Below are 22,424 nucleotides of genomic sequence, written 5' to 3' on the forward strand. Positions count from 1 at the left end.
CATTGTGTAACAGGGAAGAGCCAAATCTGCCTACATACTGGATCTGTTTCTTTTCCTTTTTTTTTTTAAATTAATTAATTTATTTATTTGGCTGTGTTGGGTCTTCGTTTTCTATGCGAGGGCTTCCTCTAGTTGCGGGGAGCGGGGGCCACTCTTCATCGCGGTGCGCGGGCCTCTCACTGTCGCGGCCTCTCTTGTTGCGGAGCACAGGCTCCAGACGCGCAGGCTCAGTAGTTGTGGCTCACGGGCCGAGTTGCTCCGCGGCATGTGGGATCTTCCCGGACCGGAGCTCGAACCCGTGTCCCCTGCATCGGCAGGCAGACTCTCAACCACTGCGCCACCAGGGAAGCCCTGTTTCTTTTACTTTAACCTTTGCTTTCCGCTGCTTTTGTTCACTAAAAGGATACTGTCTGGACATAGTGGCCCGCCTCGGGGAACCCTGCCCCTCTGCCTGAATGTTAAACCAAAGTGCCTTTGTTCAGGGAAACATCCAGACCCCTCCCACCTGTGAATGGCTACAGGCAAGAAGAAATTAACACATCCCCTCCCCGAGGCTGGCCGTTCCAGGTGATATTTGCAAAACTTACGGCCTTTTTACTTTACTTCCTCATCTCCTCCCGCTCTGTACTATAAAAGAAACTGGCATCCAGACCCCGATAAGATGGTTTTTCAGAGACTCTAGTCCGCCATCTTCTCGGTCTGCCGGCTTTCCGGATAAAATCGTCTTCCTTGCATAAGCACCTCGTCTCCGATTCATTGGCCTGTCTTGCGGGGAGCAGAGCGAGCTTGGACTCGGTAACAATTGGACTCACCTGCGGAATTTTAAAATACTGACGCTGGGGTCCCGCCCCCAGAGATCCTAATTTAATTGGTCTGGGGTGTGGCCAGAGTGCCAAGAGTTTAAAAAGCTCCCCAGGTGATACTGACGCACAGCTACAGTTGAGAAGCCGTGTTTAGAGCGGGGCTCGCCAGCCTGTTTTTACAAATAAAGATTTTTTGGAACACAGCCGCCCTTCACGTATATAGCACCTGTGGCTGCTTTCCTGCCACGATGGCAGAGTTGAGTAGGTGCAACAGAGGCCTTAAAACCTGCAATGGCAAACATGTTTACTACTTGGTCCTTTACAGAAAACGTCTGCAGAGCCGCTTTGAAGAGAAACTGCAGGAGGACGGACAGTGTCATGCGAAAAGCCATTTTCGAGGGATTTTTGCTCAAGGTAATGGCAGAATTCCCTTAAGGGATTCTGACAGAGACGAAATATTCAGAGTACATGAACATTAAGGTATGACGAAGGTAAATGAGCCTTCACAGCTGTGCCTGTTTTCCTTGGCCTAGAGCGGCAAGATGGAAGTCAGGAAGGAGGAAAGGCCAGGCAGGTTTATGCTGCAGAAGCAGGAGCTGTTTTTAGGAAGAAACAATCCTGAAAGGAAAAGGCTGTGAGGCAGAGACGAGCCAGGGAGCTTCAGGTAAGAGTTTAAAAGGTTTTGAGGGTGGGGAGTGGGGGTCGGAGGTGGAACTGAAGCTGTCACCCTGTACCGAGTGGCACTGCAGAGGTGGACGTCTCTGGTGATTCTTAGAAATTGGGCTGTGTGCTCTGAATCATAATGCCCTTAGTCTGAGAGACTTCTATAAAGTTATATATGTTTTCCATGCTTTTTGAAACGTTAGTTTTGGTTGTTTTGCAATGTGACTCTGTACTATGATGGGTCCCAAGGGAAGCCAGAAGTATTTGGGTTACAGGATGAATGTGTCTTAAAACCATACGTCTTCAACAGCCTTGTAGCTGTTGGAATAGAACATCTAGAGAGTCACCAGCAGGAAAGTAAAGGAGGAGTAAGATGGGAGAGGTAAAAGCTTGCAGAAGAGCAATGTAACATTACTGGGTCAGTTCTCCCAACTCTGAGCTTTAAGTAACTCTGATAGGACACGTGTAAAGGAGCATCTGCTCTGCTCCTGGTCACTGGAATCCAAGACCATTTTATTCATCCATCTCCAATTTACTGTGAGGAATGGAACACCAGCACTTTAAGTGATTTTCCAAACCAACATTATTGCCAAAGTCATCCTCTTTTAGATCTTAGATTTCTATCACTCAGAATCAAGGCTTTTAAAAGGTGGAGGAGAGGAATTGGAATGAATACAAATGGTTGCCCCTGGCGAAGGCTTCCTAGAATTACCAGCAAACACTCCACTCTTTCCCTGGTTTGTCAGTTCTCCCAGCAAGAGAGAAATGGCTTAGGAACCTGCATTCCTCAAGACCCTGAATGATCTGGCACATATGGAGGTGACCTAGGATAATGTGAGTCACGGGGTTGTCAGCCTTAGAGCAAGGGATCAAATCAGATGTCAGAGGCAGCAAGCAAATCTGGGCTTCCAGCATCTTGGACAACCAACCCGAGCTGGGTGTTTGTCTCTAATTCAGAAACCAGTCATCATTATTATCATTTATTCATCGTCATTATCATATTCCTACAGGCTGAACCCTGAGAGCATCTAACTCAAAAGAGTATTGCAATAAAATATCCACAGGAAATGTGCCTGCCTACGGTATATTTCAAAAGTAGAATCCTTCCGTTTCAGCCCTTCTCCCATTTCTGTCTATGCTTATCTCTCTATACACGCTTATCATATTGTTTCATAAATACTGGAAGCCTTCGTTATCCAAGGATAATATGTATCTGAAAAAGGCCATTTAAAACAAATCCACCTAAAATAGGAACCAAATGTCATTAGTAAGCACTGAAAAAAAAGATTGGACCATAATTTCATTCTGAAAAAAAATTTTTTACTTTTAAAAAATAGGAAAATAATTTTATACACTCTCAAATATTAAAAATTCAATACACTTGCCATGTATTCTTAAAACGAACAACAATGACACATGTTGATTTCTCTTTGGCCATAATTGTTCTGGAAAAACTATGATGGTTTTGTGTGGCCCTCTCTTCGCAGCTGACTTTCAGGCACGGTTGCAAAGGTCATCTTATAAAAACATTTGAAGGTTTCCTCAGTTTCCCACAGAGACCTCGCTAAAGCCCTTGATATTCAAATCTTTTTTTTTTCAAACCCCATATTCTGACATTGTAGGGGAGGAGAAATAATTTTCCCTCTACCCTTCTAGGTTCTTGGCTGAGACTCCTACGCCCTGTAATAAAAGACAGATTAACAAGAGAAAGACAAAGAGAAGTTTCATAACATGTGTACCTCCTATATACATAGGAGAGACCCAGGAAAACTGAGTAAACATGGTCTAAGCCATAACCACCTTAAATATTGTCTTCAGCACGGTAAACAGGGATAAGGTTGCCTTCTCCATTGGTAAGAATTTCTCTTCCTGATACAGAGGGAGACACCCTCGCAAGCGGAGATTTCCTTTCTAAATGTAAATTTCCCTTACAAAAGAGTAAGTTCTACTCTTTTCAGAGTTTCTTTTGTGTCTGCTTTTTCTCAAAAATAATCAGCTCAAAATATTCTTTATGCCAAAGAGGCATATTTTTGGGTGCCGCATTCCGTTAGCCTTCATTTGGAGAGGAGGTTGGGATTGCTGCTTCAGAGTGAGAAATGGACACAAGACAGCTGCTCTGAATAACTCTCATCCCAGACAGTATTCCATCCTTGTTCATTTTCTCTTCTTCCAATGCTAATTGCAGCAGATTCTTATTTTGGCTTTGCCAACGATTTGAGCCATTCTCCTGCATCATCAGCTTTGTGAAATCCTTCATGTTAGCAAGCTGTGTGATTTCAGTTAAAAACTATTTGCATTGCTTTGTTAGATTTTACAATACCTACGTTCAATGACACAGTTATTTGCCAGGCTCCTAGACTAGATTAAGAACTCTTTAATGGAGAGGATGTGACTTACCTTGTACCGCCAATGACTGGCATAAAGTAGGCACCAACTAACGTTAGCTGAATTTAATGGCTTTTCATTTAAGATCTTCATCTTCAAATACTCACTAGTGTGAAAGGAAAATAAAAATGGAGTCAGTATTGCTAAGAGAGCTCTCTAAAATGGAGCCAGGAGACCACTGAGGATGTATGACTTATGTACATCTCAGCCGGGATGGAATCTGACCTTTTGACCACTCATTGTCTTAACACAGCCATCCACAACATCTGGACAGTGTTCCAGAAACTCAAGACACTTATTGGACCCTTACCCTAAAATAACTCATGACAGCCTATCCCTTAAGGACAAATATTTCTTGTGTCAGAGTACAGCCTTGTGTCTTTCACCTTTATAAGCTCCTGATTCTTGCTCTTACCCAGAACACTTTTGGCTTTACCCAAATCTGTGTCTCCCAAATTGCAATTCTTAAGACCCCAAATAAACTCTTACTTACAGCCTTCTGCATTTTTTTGGTCGACGTTACCAAAGATGCCGACCCAATAGGTAGGGATATGCCTTAGTGTCAAAGAGGGATGCTTGGCTGGGGACAAATTTTACTAAGTAGTCAGTTCCTTAGTATATTTTTAAATGTTACATTGACTTCTGCTTCCCTGAACAATCTGTGAATATTTGAATAATAAATATTTGGACACAAGCACCACTGATACTGTTTAATTATCAGCCTCCTTAATGGAGGGGCTGTGACTTATTCATCTTCTACCTCCAATAACTACCATAAAGTCGGTATCAATTAACAGTTGTTGAATTGAATGTCTTTTCACGTAGTATCTTCATCTTCCAATATTTCCAGGCCAAACAGAACCACATAATAAGCAGCATGTCGCCCAATTAGATTATTGGCAATGTTAGAAAGACAATCTGGAAGTAACTTTGAGCACATGCAATGTGTTCCATAAGTGTTCTTTGTTGTTGCTGGTTTTTTTTGTTTGTTTTGTTTTCATTTTTTAATTTAATTTTTATTTTACATTGGAGTATAGTTGATTTATAATGTTGAGTTCGTTTCAGGTGTACAGCAAAGTGAATCAGTTATACATATACATATATCCATTCTTTTTCAGATTCTTTTCCCATATAGGTTATTACAGAGTGTTGAGTAGAGTTCCCTGTGTTATACAGTAGGTCCTTGTTGAATTATTTTATATATAGTAGTGTGTATATGCTAATCCCAACCTCCTAATTTATCCCTCCCCCCTACCTTTCCCCTTTGTACCTTTTTCCATCCCCTCACTTTCAGTCTGTATGTGTCCCTAGATCTGAAATGGGTCTCTTATAGACAACATATATACCGGTTTTGTTTTGTTTTTATTATTTTTTATTGATGCATTTTGTTTTTGTATCCATTCAGCCAGTCTATGTCTTTTGGTTGGGGCATTTAATCCATCTACATTTAACGTAATTATCAATATGTATGCTCTTATTGCCATTTTGTTGATTGTTTAGGATTTGTTTTTTTAATAAATTTATTTATATATTTATTTAGTTTTGGCTGTGTTGGGCCTTCATTGCTGAGCACGGGCTTTCTCTAGTTGCAGCGGACAGGGGCTACTCTGTTGCGGTGCTCAGGCTTCTCATTGCGGTGGCTTCTCTTGTTGTGGAGCATGGGCTCTAGGCACACAGGCTTCAGTAGTTACGGCATGCAGGCTCAGTAGTTGTGGCTCACGGGCTCTAGAGCACAGGCTCAGTAGTTGTGGGATCTTCCCGGACCAGGGCTTGAACCCGTGTCCCCTGCATTGGCAGGTGGATTCTTAACCACTGTGCCACCAGGGAAGTCCTAGGATTTGTTTTTGTAGGTCTTTTTTCTTCCCTTCCTCTTTTGTTCTCTTCTCTTGTGATTTGATGACTGCTTTAGTGTTGTGTTTGGATTCCTTTTTCTTTTTTGTGTGTGTATCTATTGTAGATTTTTGGTTTGTGGTTACCACGAGGTTTTGATATAGCAGTTGCTGGTCTCTTAATTTCAAATGCATTTCCAATATCCTGCATTTGTATTCTCCTCATGATTGCTGGGTTTGATATCATATTTGTGTGTGGATGATTTCCTAGTTTTATTGTATGTTTGCCTTTACTGGTGAGCTTTCCCATTCATAATTTTCTTGTTTCTAGTTGTGGACTTTTCTTCTCCACCTAGAGAAGTTCTTTTAGCATTTGTTGTAAAGCTGGTTTGGTGGTGCTGGATTCTCTTAGCATTTGCTTGTCTGTAAAGCTTTTGATTTCTCCATCGAATCTGAATGAGAGTCTTGCTGGGTAGAGTATTCTTGGTTGTAGGTTTTTCCCTTTCATCACTCTGGCCTGCAGAGTTTCTGATGAAAAATCAGCTGATAACCTTATGGGGATTCCCTTGTATGTTATTTGTTGCTTTTCCCTTGTTGCTTTTAATATTTTCTCTTTGTCTTTAATTTTTGTCAGTTTGATTAATATGTGTCTTGGCATGTTCCTCCTTCGGTTTATCCTGTATGGGATTCTCTGCGCTTCCTGGTCTTGAATGTTTCCTTTCCCATGTTAGGGAAGTTTTTGGCTATTATCTCTTCAAATATTTTCTCAGGCCCTTTTTCTTCTCCTTCTGGGACCCCTGTGATGTGAGTGTTAGTGTGTTTAATGTTGTCTCAGAGGTCTCTTAGACTGTCCTCATTTCTTTTCATTCTTTTTTCTTTGTTCTGCAGCAGTGATTTCCACCAATCTGTCTTCCAGGTCACTTATTCGTTCTTCTGCCTCAGTTATTCTGCTATTGATTCCTTCTAGTGTATTTTTCATTTCAGTTATTGTATTGTTCATCTCTAAATCTTCTAGCTGTTGAATATTTCTTGTATCTTCTCAGTCTGTGCTTCCATTCTTTTTCTGAGATCTTGTATCATCTTTACTATCATTATTCTGAATTCTTTTTCAGGCAGATTGCTTATCTCCATTTCACTTAATTGTTCTCGGATTTTATCTTGTTCCTTCATCTGGGACATATTCCTCTGCCGTCTCATTCTGTCTGACTTTCTGTGTTTCTGGTCGTTTCTCAGGCTGCAGGTTTGTAGTTCCTCTTGCTTCTGGTGTCTGCCTCCTGGTGGGTAAGGTTGGTCCAGGGGCTTGTGCAGGTTTCCTGGTGAGAGGGACTGGTGCCTGCCCACTGGTTGTTGCAGCTGGGTCTTGTTCCTCTGTTGGGCAGGGCTGTGTCAAGGGGTGTGTTTAGAGGGGCTGTCTGCTGATGGGTGGGGCTGTGTTCCCACCCTGTTGGTTGCTTGGCCTGAGGCATCCCAGCACTGGAGCCTGCAGGCTGCTGGGTGGGGCCAGGTCTCGGTGCCAAAATGGCCACCTCCAGGAGAGCTCACACTGATGAGTTTTCCCCGGGGCCTCTGCCACCAGTGTCCTTTCCCCCATGGTGAGCCACAGCCAACCCCCGTCTCCCCAGGACACCTTCAAAGACCTGCAGGTAGTTCTGGCTTATGCTCCTATGGGAGTCACTGCTTTGCCCTGGGTCCCAGTGCATGTGAAAACTTGTGCATGCCCTGCAAGAGTGGAGTCTCTGTTTCCCCCAGTCCTGTGGAGCTCCTGCACTCAAGCCCCACTGACCTCCAAAGCCAAATGCTCTGGGGGCTCCTCCTCCCAATGCCAGACCCCCAGGCTGGGGAGCCTTAAGTGGGGCTCAGAACTCTCACTCCTGTGGGAGAATCTCTGCGATATAATTATTTCCAGTTTGTGGGTTGCCCACCTGGCGAGTATGGGATTTGATTATATCGTGAATGTGCTCCTTCTACCATCTTGTTGTGACTTCTTCTTTGTCTTTGGCTGTAGAATATCTTTTTTGGTAGGTTCCAGTCTTTTTTGTCGACAGTCGTTCAGCAGTCAGTTGTGATTTTGGTGTTTTCATGAGAGGAGGTGAGCTCAAGTCCTTTTACTCTGCCATCTTGTCTCTTCCCTCTATTCATAAATGTTCTTTGAATTGAATAATGGATCTTTAAACAAGATAGAGAAGACTTTATTTTACCTACAACCTTGCATGGAAGTCTTGAGTGACCATAATGGTCATATAGTCATTCCTAGTGTCTCCCTCCCTCCCTCCCTCCCTCCCTCCCTCCCTCCCTCCCTCCCTCTCTCCCTCTCTCTCTCTCTCTCTCTCTCTCTCTCTCTCTCAGCATTGACATCCTGAAGGACTAAGGGAATGGCTTACAAGAGCCAAATATCTCTATGTTGATGATAATATAACAGAGATTCAAGATGCCCCCAAAGAAAGAGTATTTGCTAATATGGGTATTGTGTGTACTCGCTTTTATTGGAAAGATGTTTCAATATGCTCATTCATTCCTCCCGTCTTCAGGAGATTTTGTAGCCATTTGACTTACTTGGTGACTCTTGCCCTTTCAGGAAGCAGCCATAAATGCAAAGCTCTCAAAGGAGAAAGTCTGTTGGTCTCATTCCAAAGGCCCCCTTTAGTCAAGATTAGAAACATAGGAGATAACGATCCTCTCCCATCCCCCTTGATTTTAAATACACAAATTAAAAAGCACATTAACCCTTTGTTTAAAAAGAAAACCAGAATGTCACAAAAGGCAGGAATAATTCAAATGCAGTTTAGGCTAATGAGGGGACTGTATCCTTTCACTGTTTTGTTCTGGGAGCTTTTCAGTCAGCATTGGCAAAGCTTCTGAACAAAGACAGTAATTACCAAATAAAAATTGCCTTCAGTGCATTGTCTAACTGTGTTCACAGTTTGGCATGAACGGACTTATGATCCTTTTATTTCAACAGGAACTACCAGTCCTCCCTTCACTTCAAATAGCCTATTCATCTCAGCATAAAAATGGCTAAAATATACCCACAGAATATTCTGCCTCTGCACCCAAGCAATAGACAGCAGGAGTCAGCTTCTACCAACAGGCACCAATATAGCAGGCTTTGAAAAACTCCATCCGAAACAGAGACTCCAAAAAGCTCTTAAATATTTATTTTTAGAAAATAGCCATTATTTGGTTTCAGTTCTTTTTACTACTCTGGATATTTTGTTCAAAAGTAAATTCATCCCATTTTGTATAAAATGGTCCAAAATAAAGATTATAATAAGGAATTTATGCTTAAATAGTGATACGTGGCTGCTACTCAGATACACGGATTAATACTTTCTATTCTTGGGTGTAAGCGGCATAGATATATATGTATATATCTCACTATCATAAAGAATCGCTGTATCAGAAACCACCTAATGGGTGGCATCATCAAGCAGTTTACTTCACTCCCAACACCCATCTGCACACCATTCTCCTTTGCTACCCTCTAGCCCTTGCTTGAGGTAAATGTGTATGTACATATAAACCACAGGTCCAAATCCTAGAATAGCATTCAGAAAGGAAGTCTCTCTAAAAAAAAAATCGAGACCTTTGCACAGAACTTTGTGTTGCGGTATAATAACAGGGTATGTTAGAACGCTGACCTGAGACGATCTACAAATATAATGGTTATAAATGTCGGGGAGGAAGAAATGTTCTACCCTTCTAGTTCTTCCAGCTGGTCTAAGAATTAAATTGACATGAGACAGATTAACAGGAGAAAATCAAAAGTTTAATAACATGTATACATGGGAGAGACCCAGGAAAACTGAGTTACTCGCCAAAATGGCCAAAGCCCTCACCTTAAACAGCATCTTCAGCTAAAGACAAAAGAGGATGTTGGGGTAGAAGTTTGAGACTTCAAAGGGGAGGAAGGCAATTGACGTGGAGATAGAAAAGCACGTGTTTGGTAAACAAATGTGTGCTGGGTCCTGCAGAGACAATGGGACACAGAGTGGGCTCTCATCTCTGGGCCTGCCCGGTACCCCAACTACACCTAGCCCCATATTCTTTGAAGATATTTCTGGTGACTGCTCTATTCTGGCCACAGGCCCTTTATCTAAAGTCTTTAAGCAGCTAAGAGGGAAGTAAAAAGAAAACTTCCTGAGTCTTCTGTTTCTTAAAAAGAATCAGCCTAAATTAACCCTCATGCCAAAGAGACACAGTTTGGGGTGGCAAAGTTTTCTCCCCTGCAGAAGGTCAGTTCCAGCCACAACTTTTTCATTGGTCAGTATCACATCATGTCCTCATGGCATTGTGAGCTTAGCAGTTGATCCCTTTGGCTTTTGGGTTCTCAACATTGCTCCACTGGGTGTATACCAACTGTACACATTGGGTCGTCCCAAATGTACATTGGACGTGGTGACTATTTGGCTAACGTGGGTGTATAGCTATCGCAGAATGGGGTCCTGAAAAGGGCACTCTCCAAAAAGTTGGGAGACTTGCTTCTACTCTTCAATCTATTATTGCCTGTATATGACGTCAGGTAACTCTCTTTATCTCTCTGAACTTCAGATGCTATTGTTTAAGGATAGAGGAAGGAGCTGGTCCAGATCATTCCCTTTGTCTCAAAGTGTATTTCATAGAGAAATGATCTGATGAGATACAACAATGCTTGTTACTATGCCCTTCTGTAAGAATGAAGCCTCTGGGAATCCCTGCAATAAGTGAATCTGTTTAACTTTTTAACTCAGGATTATATAAATTTATAAAACCACAGAATTCCTTTTTTTAGAAGAAGACTTAGGACATCCCCACTCTGATTGTTTCTCAACTACACTTGGAGAAGCACTGGACAGCCTCCCTTCCAGACCTGATATTCTGTGTTCTGATTCTAGGCTGTCTCCACTTAGTGGACCAATGGCAGTGGACCTCCATCATGGCCAACTGCTGGAAAGCTTGAGAATTTTTAAAAACTCAATGCAGTTTTTTCTGTCCTCTAACATTTATAGGGACAAAAAAGATCTCTCCCTATGTATTCTCCATCCTCCAAGCACATGCAAAGTGTCTACAATCACCAGGAACATGTGAATCTAAATTTTGCAAATGTACCCTTGTTTGTGGTTCCTTGGTAGATGTAGATAAGGGGTTAGCCCTGAGTAATCTGAATATATATGAAGCAATAATATTTTGCCTGGTCTAAGTCCTGTCCTTTAAAATTAATGCAAATTATACCTTAAAAAAGTCTACATGGATACCAGCATCTCACTGGTCTTGTCAGGACTTTGCCTGCGATCTGTTTTAAATCCCAACTGCTCCCATTTTTGCTCACTCCCACTTTTCTCATTCTGGATGCACCCAAAGAACAAGTGTCAGCTACCACCCATAGAATAGTGATTTGCATATTTGAAGTCTTATTTCCCCCTCAACATTCTTTATTTCATTTACCATTTTTTCTAGAATTCCACCATCCGAACTTTTAATGGCTTTGCTTGCTTTTCTCTGAACTCTCTCCAAGTTCTACAGCTCTCTTTTGAACTAAAAGTTCCTAATTTGAACACAGTGCTTCCATGGAGATATGACTAATAATGCATTGGATCTTAAATCTGGCTGAACATCAGAATCATATTTTTTTTAAACTATAGATTCCTGAGCTCCACACAGCCATGTATGGGAAACATGGAACTGTTACCATGTTGATTTTCATTGGAATGGCTTCCTTCCAACAGTCCAGGCCGATCTCAGTTGTTACCTCTTTGGGAAGCTTTTCCTCATCCATGCAACTCAATTTAACAGATATCCCTCAGAGTTTATAAGGCCCCTTGGGCTTTGGACCATATTGCATTGCTTTGCTAGTCATATATAGTAGTATCCCTTTTGGGAGCTTTTACATTGTAGAGCCCCTTACTCTTGTGTTTGTCTTCCAACCCCAGTACTGGGAATGAATGAATTTCAGTTAGAACCAACACTTGGGACAAGTCCTCATTATGTTCCTCTGCACACATTTCCTACCAAACAGCAACCAAAATGAAGGTCCCTTCAAGTCTGAGCGTTTGTAATCTGCCTATCACTACTACATGACGTGGCATATAATATCTGTATTTTTTAGCTGAAAATTTTTTCCCAGTGAGATTTGAAGCATTCTGAAGGTGGGTGTTAGGTTTCAGATAATTTTGCATTTCCTATAGGGACTGTACCTAGTAAACAGTCCTCAGTAAATAGACCATCAGAATGGAAAAAGAGTAACTAAAGACTAAGCATTCTAATAACAAAAAAGAAGTAGACTCACAGATATAGAGAACAAACTAGTGGTTACCAGTGGGGTGGGGGGCCAGCAAGATAGGGTGGGAGGTACAAACTACTGGGGTAAGATAGGCTCAAGGATGTATTGTACAACACAGGGAATATAGCCAATATTTTGTAATAACTGTAAATGGAAAGTAACCTTCAAGATTTTTAAAGTTTTTAAAAAGTAAAAAAAAAAAAAAAAAAAGGCTAAGCATTCTAAACCCTCATTTTACAGATGAAGAAACTGAGGCCAAGAGAATTGAAGTGATTCACTCAGATAAAAATAGGTTTCAAACTAGTCAGGCTACCCTATTCCCTGGGCTCTTTTTGCTTATTCCATGTACCCTCTGTTGATTGAATGGAGTTGATTGATTGGTTTCCTAGCTCCATTTCCAGGAACTCTAAGTAAATCTCTACCACTGAACTCTTGAAAGGCATGCCTTCCGAAGGCTGGAGTTTCCCATCAAGGAAACAGGGAAATGCCATAGGCAAGAAGCTGAAGACTGACTTTAGTGTACTCTACTATGCATGATTTTAAATGAGCAACCACTTGTACCCACACGTAGGCCACACCAACCTGGGGTAGATTTGAATACATTAGGTAATCGAGTATGAAAATATAAGCACGAGTGAGGCCAGGTTCAAATACCTGACCTCATATCAGTTAAAACCATCATATCTAGAATAAAAAAAATAGAAGATATCACTTCCAGTTGAATTCAGTTGGACTCATTTGCATTCCAATTTCAAGTTAGCAAGATTTCATCTGAAGGGTCCTCCTACAAATTGAATTCCATCTTACTGTTATTATTTGTATTCTTGGGGTGGATGTATAGTTTTGGAGTATCTTAGTGTTGTTGCTACCACTGTTGCATCTATTATTGTTGGATGCTGGGACTCTTATTTCCAATCACGCTTTTACCCAACTGGGTAGCCTCCGTATCACCCCTTGCTGGTGAGTCCGATCATCTAAATAGATTCTCTAAAAGAAACACCCAGCGATGAAGGGGCAACCGAGGTGGCCGTAATCCAGTCCTTGTGAGCCCAGGACCTGAGCATAAAAGGTTATCTGATACACATTTAAAGGAATTCCAGGGGAAAAAAAAAAAAAAAAAAACTTAGCAAAGGAGTCTTTAACTTGTAGAATATATTCTTTACAAGTGGTTCCGAAAGCCATGTTAAACCCCCTCACTCACCAGGGTACTGAAAACCCAAAGCAAAGCTTCTTGTGAGCTTCTCCTGTTTGGTAGGGGCAGGGAGGCAGGGGAATGGCTCAGGGAAAGTGTGGCTTCTTTGGCATTAGGTGCCTGAAAAATTTTAGTCCAACACCAAATGAGTCAGCAGAGTTTTGTGGAATAGCCAAGGAGAGGATGCTTTCTTTAGGAGATTATTTATTTGGTTGCTCCATAATACTGTAGATTAATTAGGAGTCAGAATGAGTGAGATTATTTGGAAAAAGTGATAGCAGCTTGAAAGCTTCCCCCGCTTGTGACCTCATGGAGGAAGAAACATTACGGTTCCATGCAACTCATTATTTTGAGGGGGAGTAAGAAAGTGACATCAACCAAAATGTTATCATAAAATCACTGACCATACTAGCCCAGATATCAGCCTTACAAGGTCAAGATTTTAGAAAAAGCAAATTGGTTCACAATTTCAATAAACCCTTGACATTTAATGGAGCAAAATTTGTTCAGTGTGGCTCCCAATATGTTAAGTACATCAAGAGAAAAATCTAGCCAAAGTATAAATTAATATGGCTTAGAAACATCTTTCCTCATCTTCTAAATGTCTCCACATCTGGCAAAATGACCAGGGTGGAGGGAGATGTTTTCAATACGCTCAAGATTCAGGCTGAATTTATAGTGATTACTTGAGAGACTGTAGTCTCTGAAATCTACCTCCTGTCCCATCATGTCTTTTTTTTTTTTAATTTTTATTTTATATTGGAGTATAGTTGACTTACAATGTTGTGTTAGTTTCAGGTGTACAGCAAAGTGATTCAGTTATACATATACACATATGTATTCTTTTTCAGATTCTTTTCCCATATAGGTTATTACAGAGAATTGAGTAGAGTTCCCTGTGCTATACAGTAGGTTCTTATTAGTTATCTATTTTATATATAGTAGTGTGTGTATGTTAATCCCAACCTCCTAATTTATCCCCCCTCTTTCCACTTTGGTAACCATAAGCTTGTTTTCTAAGTCTGTGAGTCTGTTTCTTTTTTGTAAATAAGTTCATTTTTATCATTTTTTAGATTCCACATATAAGTAATATCATATATTTGACTTACCTCACTTAGTATGATAATTTCTAGGTCCATCCATATTGCTGCAAATGGCATTATTTCATTCTTTTTATGGCTGAGTAATATTCCACTATATATATATATATATATATATAGTGGAATCTTCTTTATCCATTCATTCGTTGATGGGCATTTAGGTTGCTTCCACGTCTTGGCTATTGTAAATAGTGCTGCCATGAACACTGGGGTACATGTATCTTTCCGAAGTATGTTTTCTCTGGATATATGCCCAGGAGTGGGATTGCTGGGTCATATGGGAGTTCTATTTTTAGTTTTTTAAGGAACCTCCATACTGTTCTCCGTAGTGGCTGTATCAATTTAGATTCCCACCAACAGTGCAAGAGGGTTCCCTTTTCTCCACACACTCTCCAGCATTTGTTGTTTGTAGACTTTTTGATGATGGCCATTCTGACTGGTGTGAGGTGGTACCTCTTTGTGGTCCATCATGTCTTGAATGTTTGCTTCTTACGCTGTTTCTTCTCTCTTCTTGGTCATCAATTGCTCCAACTCCACTGGACCATTTCCATTAGCATACATACACCTTCATGTATTCATCACCAGTTGAAAACAATTTTCAACTCATGGCGAACTTTATTTCATCCATGCCCTTTCCCCTGAACTATTTTGAAGCACTTTCCAGACATTATACTGTTTTAATCCATAAATAGTTAAGAATTTATCTCTAAAAATAAAGATCATTTTAAAAAATATAACCATAATACCATCATCCAACCTAAAAATATTAGCATCTTTAACAGTCTATTTCTTACTGAGAACTGGAAACTATACTAGAAACTGAGCAGAGACAAAGATCACCTGATTCTTTTCTTGAACGTTTGCTTGCAAAGAATCACGTGTCCACCAAAGAGGGCCTGGCCCTGTCTATTCCACCACTAGGAGCAGCATGATATTTGGGAATGGAAGACAAAAACTGAAATGTCATCATCACTGTATAATGCTGCAATCTGGAAACGCTGATCTCAGAAGGTGGGTTTTGAGGTTCCTGTTCTCTTAGTTTTTAAGAGAATACATACTGATCATTTTTAAAATGAGAATGGGAGCTTTCAACAACAAAAACCCTCCCTTGAACACTGGCTCTGCAGATTAAAGAAAATGGAACTTTGTGGATGAGACTGGCTTTCTAGAAGTTTCATGGCTTAGAACAAAAAGAAGGCAAGCTGACCTATGAAAACCTTCACAAGGTCACGAGCTCCTCCCAAGCACAGCTGGTACCACTATTATTTTTTTAGACCAGAGAAATCAATCTTAAAAGATCTTGCATTTGCTTTCTGCATATTGCTGACCTGAAATAAATAGACTGCCGGATATTTCTCCAGGAAAGATGTGTTTATCTGGGATCAGCAGAGAATTGCAGTTCAGGGTCTGCAACCATGGTGAGCCACAGGCAAGTCTCCGCCTATCAAGAGAAGAACACTTTTATAGAGGGGAAAGGGTTATAGTAAACAGGGTCCATGGCTTTTCTTTGGCTGAGCCCTTGCCAGGAAAGAAGAGGAGTCTTTCTTCTTCCTGTTGGACTCTGCTGTCATCATAGGGCATGAAAGCTCCCCTTCTGGTGTCCTGACTCTATTTAATCAAGGTTTCTGTTTATTGATTTTTTTTTTACAATTCTGTTTGCTTCTTAAGGGGTATGATTAAGCTGTACCAGGGGACTATAGGCTAAGAAAATCCTTAGTCTTGGGAAAAACACTGAAGAGGAAGAGGAAGGCCCCAGACACCCACCAAAATTAAATCGAAATCGTCTGGTAGAACAGACAATCCCATCACCTTATGCCAGTCCCTAAATTCTTGCTGGCACCCAGAATTGAGCCAAGATAAAGGTACCAGTTTTTGGCTTCTGGGGTGAGCCTTCACACAGCTCAAAACATTCTGTGAAAAGGATGGCCTGACACCTGAAGTTCTACACTCTTAGGCGCTCCTTTTCAAGGAGCAGGTCTTCATCAGGTGTACTCCTCCGTGTGGCAGTGGTATAATTAGTGTGTAATCCAGTAGAGCTGGGCTTCTCAGCCTGGGCACTATTGTCATTTGGGCCAGGCAGTTCTTTGCTGCCAGTAGCGCCCTCCCCTGGGGTGGGGCGAGGTGCAGAATCACCCCTGTTTGAGAATCCCTGCAATAGAAGTGATATTTTAGCGACTGCATGAAGCATAAAGATTGCCAAGGGTTACAAAGTAGACTGTTTTAGATATCGTCTTAAGGGGAACCACTTTCATCATCATTGTGAAAAAAAAAACAGTGCTAAATGATTAGACATAAAATAGTAAATGAAAACTACTATTGCTTTAAAATATTCCCTCGAGGAAGTGAAGTATTCTTGTCAGTTCCGCCCTTTCACCCATGAAGATGACTGTGATCGCAGGTGTGGTGAAAGACATTACTCAGAAGCTCAACCTGTGGTTTGCTGGAGAACAGTCCCTGGCTCGGGGCTACAGCTGCCGGGCAGAGTCTGTGAGCTGCCGGGCTTTCTCAACCGCTCCTGAAAATCCCCACGTTGTTTGAACTTGAGTACTGTAATTACAGACGAGATTCTCAGAGCCAAAACCAAAAATGAAGCTGCTTGACCAGAGAAGCAGGATATAGAATAGACCCTTGGGGCTGTAAATTTTAATTTTTGTGGTTTCCAAGTACTCGTAAGTGTGGTGGAGAAGGGTTTTGGAGATGATCCTCAACATGTCAGAGGCCCTGGCATTTTTTTACCCACAGCCATTGTAGAGAATCCACCCCAAGTTCAAGAGCATTGAAGAAATACTCCTTCTGAGCCTGGATTGTTGTGTGTGAAAGTTAAAAAGAATGAAGTTCTGTACACGTGTGCATTGTGGTCATTACGTACATGCACATACGTATGCATACGTCAAATCAATCTCTAGAAATGCCTAAGGCAATGAAAGTGATGGGGGTGGTTTAAACTGTTCAGCACGTATTGGAACTGAGAGACTGATCAGAGAAAAATGATCTGTAATACCGAGAAGGAGCCAGCTGGTGTGGATGGAGGCTCAAGCAGAGAAAAGTGGGGAGGCCCCAGGAACAGATGGGGAGGCTTGAACCCCGACGCAGAGCAGAGGGTCCAACAGCTGGAGCTGATGACTCCAGATGGCTGACGATTACATCATGTGTCAGGTTACACCCAAGTGAGCAGCGCAACGTTCCAAGCAAGTTCAGGCCAACATGGAGGCCCTTCCCAGTGTCCACCTTGGAATTCCAGGAGGGATGGAAACACTGCCCAGCCCTGTCTTGTGTCCTCCATGGAAAGAGTAGGAGGAAGACATATAGGCCCTACCCACCCCTTCTTTATTCTTTTTCATTCTCAGGTTAAAAGGGAGTAGAAAAGGAGAGAAATTGGGCTTTTAAAGAACCTTGTTGACCTCTGCCTTTGTTCTCTGCTTGCTCTCTAAATTATGTTACAGAGGGAAAGATAAGGAACTTTAACGTAGGAAATTCAACCCAACAAACTGATCCCAGAGTCCAACATGTGGGGGGGGGGCGGGGGGGCGGGGAATGTTTCTGAGGATAGATTTGATCCACTTATGCTTCTTAGTGTGCCCATAAGCACTTCCAACAACCTACCGGAAGCTGAACTTGACACATGTCCCCTCTCCAGCATTCTCTTCAAGTCAGAAACTGAACTCTGGGTGCCCAGTTATACTGTCAATCAGTTGCCGAGTCTTGGAGATTCTGTCTCCTTAGCGTCTCTTGAAACCATCTTCGCTTCTCCATCCACATTGCAATTGTCTTAATTCCGACCTTCATTAAGTCCTACCTGGGCTGTTACAATTGTTTCTTCTAGCTGGCCTCTTTGCTTCAATGCAGTCTTTCTATAGCTTCCAGAATAAACTTTTAAAAACTCAAATCTGTTCATATTATTTTCCTGCTTACAACTCTTGTATGACTGCCCATTCTCAAAGGTTTTTCAACTTCTTTTTTGCCCTGACAGACCCAGTACAGATGCCATTCTTGAGACCAATGGAATCCTACAGGCAAAGTCAGATTCTGACCAAACTCTTCCTTTCCTTTTTTTTTTTTTCAGGGAAATAAAGCTCAGCACAGCGAGTCACGGTGTCTCATCACAAGGTATGGTGTATATTACATACACTAGGCAACGTGCACATTTGTCTTCGTGCTAGGCGTAACACATCACCTTCCTGTCACCAAAGGATATGTGTTGGTACCAATGATAATGTCTTAGTTTTGATAAGTGGACTATGGTATTTTTTTTTATATATATATTTTTAAATGATGTTTAATTTTATTTATTTATTTATTTATTTATTTATGGCTGTGTTGGGTCTTCGTTTCTGTGTGAGGGCTTTCTCCAGTTGCGGCAAGCGGGGGCCACTCTTCATCGCGGTGCGCGGGCCTCTCACTATCGCGGCCTCTCTTGTTGCGGAGCACAGGCTCCAGGCACGCAGGCTCAGTAGTTGTGGCTCACGGGCCCAGCCGCTCCGCGGCATGTGGGATCTTCCCGGACCGGGGCACGAACCCGTGTTCCCTGCATTGGCAGGCGGACTCTCAACCACTGCGCCACCAGGGAAGCCCCTGGACTATGGTATTTTAACTGTAGAAGATGTTATATTAGGGGAAGCTGGGTGAAAAATACATGGGACCTCTCTGTGCAACTTTTCTGTAAATCTAAAATCATTTCAAAATGTTACCATTACCTATGTTCTTGATGTTATTTATGTCTATTATATCTGATTAATGAAAATACCATACAGTGGTGTGCCACTGGTCATCTCTCCCCAACTCCACGTTCAGTGATCCCTACTTTGTGGTTTGATATCAGACAACTTGGGGTATTTACACCGTGGCAGTTGATAAATGTCATAAACATTTATCAGCATCGCAAAGCAGCCAGACATTACTCTCTCTGCCTGAAAAATGGAAAGATATTGATAAATATGAGTGGCCAAAAGTGTGAGGGAGAAGAGAAACTGGCATCTGTGGAAGCCAGAACCTCCTTTCTCTGGAAAAGCCTCCTGGTTGTGAGTGTTTCGGTCACTGGGCGACCAGGTCACAGGCATAGGGCGTATGGCGGAGATCCGTGTGCTGCTCCCGGCCCCCAGGAAGGCAGCGTGTGGAGCCCACCATCTGAGATCCCGACGGCTTTGCGCAGTAAGGATGAAGGTGGAGACAGTAAGCCAGACAGGAAGATTCCCTTAACTTGAGCCATTGTGAATATTGAGAAACATTGAAACTACTTAAAAGTTGGCATGGGTCATCAGTTCTACAGAGCAGCTACCAACATAACATTTTCCAGCATGGCTTTCTGTCCATTAAATGATATGATTCTGTGCCGAAATCATTAGACAGATTTAGTACAGAGAGAAAAAAAGGACCACTTTCATCCCAACAGAATGGGATGTTGCAAAGATTCACCATCCTGATCTTTCATGGCAGAGATGACCAGCATTGAGGCTACATTTGGGTGATTTTTTTTTTTTTTTTTCCTGTGCTGGGTCTTCGTTTCTGTGCGAGGGCTTTCTCTAGTCGTGGCGAGCGGGGGCCACTCTTCATCGCGGTGCGCGGGCCTCTCACTATCGCGGCCTCTCTCGTTGCGGAGCACAGGCTCCAGACGCGCAGGCTCAGTAGTTGTGGCTCACGGGCCTAGTTGCTCCGCGGCATGTGGGATCTTCCCAGACCAGGGCTCGAACCCATGTCCCTGCATTGGCAGGCAGATTCTCAACCACTGCGCCACCAGGGAAGCCCCATTTGGGTGATTTTTAAGGTACAAACTCTATTCAGCTTTCCATATACATGGGGATTCATCCTTGAGGGAGGAAAGGCAGGACTCAGAGATGGGGTTAAGTATTAAAATCAGCATATAAGGCAAAAATGGTTTATAATTAGAATGACTCTCTAAAATCCCTTAAATTAGTGGTTTTGCAGAGAAGGTACACCCCTAAGGGGAATTTGGGAAATTTCGCTGTGTGTTTTTGGTGTTCCCACCAGTAGGGAGGTAGGGGAAGTTGCCTTAGACACTGATGAGCCACAGCTGGGGATTTTAGGCGTCGTTTGTTGCTCATAAAGCCCAGGACGACAAAGGATCCTCCCGGGTCCTGCTAGAAGGACACATTCATGTGTGTGAAAACCCGCTCAGGATTATCTGAAGACAGACATCACGTCATTTTACAAATAAACAAAAAGCGTTTTTAGGCCAGTTTTAATGAACGTTGAGTTTTTCTGGAAGTAAATTACCGTGTAAATTGGAAGATTGTGTTTTCTTTGGGATGGAACTTTAGCACAAGCCGTTTGCTGTTCTGGAAAATCATGACACCACCCGTCTTCTGTCGTGCACACCTGTATCTATGGGCATGTACAGCAGTTGCATTTTTGGTGACCCTACAAATAGGCACAGGCATCTGAGGACTTTATCTACTAGTGCAGCTTTTATACGAATCAAAATGCATTTTATTTCATTATAGATTATCTTTTTATTTCTCCCTGATATATTACAATCATAACATTATGTTGATATTTTTTAATTATTTGTATAATTAGCTTTATTATCTCTGAACTTCATTTCAGGATAGAAAAGGAACAGTTACAAAATATATGTTACAAAAAAAGGCCCACCGGGTCTGAGAAAGTTGAGAATTATTGCCTTAAATTTCTCTAAATCCCTGGAACCTGGGCTGCTTGAAACCGAATCAAGAATGAAATTTGTTATTTTTTTCATTTTGCATTTTAGGCTGTGGATTCCTTTGCCAGGGATATTGGAGGTCCCAGCTTTGCTTTATTTAAGGCAAAGTTTCTCAAGCCCACAACTGCTGACAACTTGGGCTGGATAATTCCCGGGGTGGGGTGGGGTGGCGATGAGGAACTGTCCTGTGCCCTGGAGGAGGTTTAGCAGTGTACCTGGCCTCTACCCACCGATGCCAGGAGCAGCCTGCCCCCAACTTGTGACAACCAGAAATGTCTCCAGACATTGCCACATGTCCCCTAGGGGCAAAGTCACCTCTAGCTGAGAACCTCTGATTTTAGGGAACTCCACTATGGAGTTCTTTTCAGAAAGGGGGGCGTTTTGGTCATGTTTCTCAAAGCATGATCTGCAAGTCAAATCAAAAAAGGAGGATCCACCAGGGTGCTGACAAAAAGTGCAAATAGACTCTGGGCTGGGGGCAGAGATCGGCATCTGAACGTGCGCGCGAGGGCTGGGGAAGTACACAGAGCTCGGAAGATCCTGGCTTGATCCCAGCCTGTTGGTAACAGTGAGGCTTTGGCAGTTCAACCTCAGTGAACTTGAGATTCGTCATCGACCAACTGGGGGTGAAAATCATGCCGCGAGGATTAAATGAGATCCTGTAACTGAGGGGTGGACAAGAGTGTAGGCCTTATTTATCTTGGTAATGCCTTGTTATCCTAACCCAAGCCAGGCACACTCAGAAGGTAGAAGTGCAAGAGCCTGGGAGCATGGACTGATGAGCCAGCCCTGGCTTCACAAGGTCCAATGCCTTGAACTGTTCCTGGTGGTGGGTCCAAGAGCTGAGACTCCCTCGTTCCTGCTGCCTCCCTTGCAAGGGCTCACCCACAGCCCCAGGGAGCAAAGATTAAAAAGAAACAGTCACAGAACTTCCGGGGTGTAACCTTAGCGACCAGGTGCCCTGCTCTTCCCTGTGACATCATATGACCTTTCACACAATCAAGATGTAGGAATGAACAGGAATGAGCTAGGCTCCTCCACCCTCTCCACCCCCTTTGCAGGTGCAGCGGTTACTGTTATGTTGCTCAGAAAGGTTAAGTGTCTTGGCCAGTGTCACACAGCTAGCGAAGGGGAGAGCAGGGATCTGGACCGAGTCAGTCTGGCTAGAGTATATGCTTTAAAAAATGTAAATGAGAAAACGTGTCAAAGTAGCAATGATATATCAGGGCTTCAGACCAGCAGTATCCTATCCTGCGGTCCCTTGCCATGTGGAGCTATCTAAATGTAAATGTGTACTAATTAAAACTAAACAAAAGGTCAGTTCTTTGGGCACACTAGCTACATTTCACACAGTGAGGGACTACTGTACTGGATGGCACAGATACAGAGCATTTCTATCTTTGCAGAAAATTCTATTGGACAGCATTGTGCGTTTTTAAAATAATTTTAAAAATATCATTTATTGAACTCTTAGCATGTGCTTTACATCCATTTTCAGGTATCCTTACACAAATTCTAAG

General features: G+C 42.4%; 1 protein-coding gene across 1 annotated transcript in view; it reads left to right on the forward strand.

Annotated features, from left to right (window-relative positions):
- Positions 1-930: 930 nt before the first annotated feature.
- The window catches only part of EGFL6 (EGF like domain multiple 6), a 294,169-nt gene continuing 272,675 nt past the window's right edge, over positions 931-22,424 (forward strand). The window contains exon 1 of the mRNA XM_036839972.1: positions 931-1,473. The gene's annotated coding sequence lies outside the window, so the exon portion shown is untranslated. The remainder of the gene's footprint in view (positions 1,474-22,424) is intronic.

Source organism: Balaenoptera musculus, chromosome X (genome assembly GCF_009873245.2).
Source record: "Balaenoptera musculus isolate JJ_BM4_2016_0621 chromosome X, mBalMus1.pri.v3, whole genome shotgun sequence".
Taxonomy (NCBI): domain Eukaryota; kingdom Metazoa; phylum Chordata; class Mammalia; order Artiodactyla; family Balaenopteridae; genus Balaenoptera; species Balaenoptera musculus.